A 1834-nucleotide genomic window follows, 5' to 3' on the forward strand; every position below is an offset into this window, starting at 1 on the left:
CCCTCATGCCTTCACACCTCCATTTCCATTTTCACTGACTGGTTTTCTTGCATGCATGCCAGTTCCTGGCTTATTTATTATTCCTTCCATCCAGGAACAGCGCACACAAATTGCAGATGCTTCCTCAGCCTTGTGAAGGGTTTTTCAACCCGAAAGCTTGCTAAGGTATATTTTTCCAACTATCCAGTTGATCTGCTAAAAGATATCAGATTGACCCAAAGAACCTTGTCTGCCATGTCCTTAGACAAATATGGCTACAACCTACACATGTATCACCTGTCCCTGGTTAGCTGACTGGAAGGAGGCAGGGCCCTGGGCACATCTAAGCCCCAGGGCTGGGGCTGGCAGGGAGACATCTCTGGCAGCTGCTGGAGAAGAAGATCCTGTAGGAAAGGAAAGAAAGGCTCTGTGACACTATGGCTGTCTGAGATGCTACTGCTACTGTGCTACTTATCTACTGTTATTTAAAGTTGTGGATCAGGCTGAGGCTTTAGGGGAGGAGGAGACCTCATTCACTACTGTGTTGTGGACAGCCCCAGCACCAGTGAGGGCACAGCAACAGGGACATAGAAAGCCCAGCAACAATAGAAGGTAGAGTGAGACTGAGACCTCATTACAGGGATGCTATCAAAATACTATTTGTGAGGCACAGGGCATGGTAAAGGATGGATGGAGCCACACATGTAGCCCATAAGGATTAGGGTGTCCCCTTGAGGCACCTACTTAGAGCAGGTCCCAACAAGGGGTCCAAGAGCCTACAGGGTTTAGGGGGCTCTATTAGGACCCTATCTGAACTGAAGCTCAAGAGCAGCCTGCCTTCTATTATCTTTTCCAACAAGACATGGTGGCAGGCAAGAAGAGAAGGCTCCTGCAGGGTGGATCTGGCATGGTCATAGGGCCCTAGGGGTATCATGGCCATCTCTAAGGCTCCTACTCCTTGACAAAGTGCAGTTTCCCAGAAACCCCTGCACCTATCTCTTTGAAACTTGGCAAGCTTCATGGTCTTATCAGGGGCTACCATGCCTCCTGTTTTCACCCTGGTCTGCCTTAACACACATGACTCCATTTTTGCTTGTCAGCAACTTGAGGTACAGTTTTCCAGAAATCCCTGCACCTATGTCCTTGAAACTTAGCAGGCCTCATGCCCTCAGGAGGAGCTACCATTCCAGCATTTTTCATCCGAATCAGGCAAGAAAAGATAAAGTTATAAGCATTTTAGTCATTCCCCATTATAGCCTATGGCCCAAACACCGGAACAGTGTCAAAACTCAAAACGGTTTTGGCCGAAACGAAAAAACAATTTGAAACACTAAAATGAATCACTGTCATGTTAAAATGACAAATCTGAAACTGAAATGAAATGCAGGTGTTTTGCACAGCCCTAATATGTATATATATCTGTTGAACCAATGTTTTCTTGATATATTTACAATTTTAAAGCAATTTGGAAACCTGCCTCAGTCACTATAATAAATACCTATATTTTATATTCATAATACCTAAAATACCTAAATACCTATAAATTTTGGCTTTTGATTTTGGGTTATTTATCATGGAAAATAAGAGCTCCCCCTGCCCCCTTAGCTCATAGAGTGCAATTTCAGGCCCCTCACTCCCAAGCCACAGCTCCTCAGCCCTACTGGTGCCCCTCACCCCTACCCAGAGTCCCCTGGCCCTGCCAGTGCGCCTTGCTTTCCCCTCCCCCCCCACCAACCATTTGGCCCTGCTGGTGCCTCTTCCCCACCCACAGCTGCCTGGCCCTGCTAATGCTCCTCCCCTCACTCCCCCCTACAATCCTCCAGCCCTGCTGGTGCCCCACACCCCCCATCCACAA

Source organism: Gavialis gangeticus, unplaced genomic scaffold, assembly GCF_001723915.1.
Source record: "Gavialis gangeticus isolate Ggan-Ray unplaced genomic scaffold, GavGan_comp1, whole genome shotgun sequence".
Lineage (NCBI taxonomy): Eukaryota > Metazoa > Chordata > Crocodylia > Gavialidae > Gavialis > Gavialis gangeticus.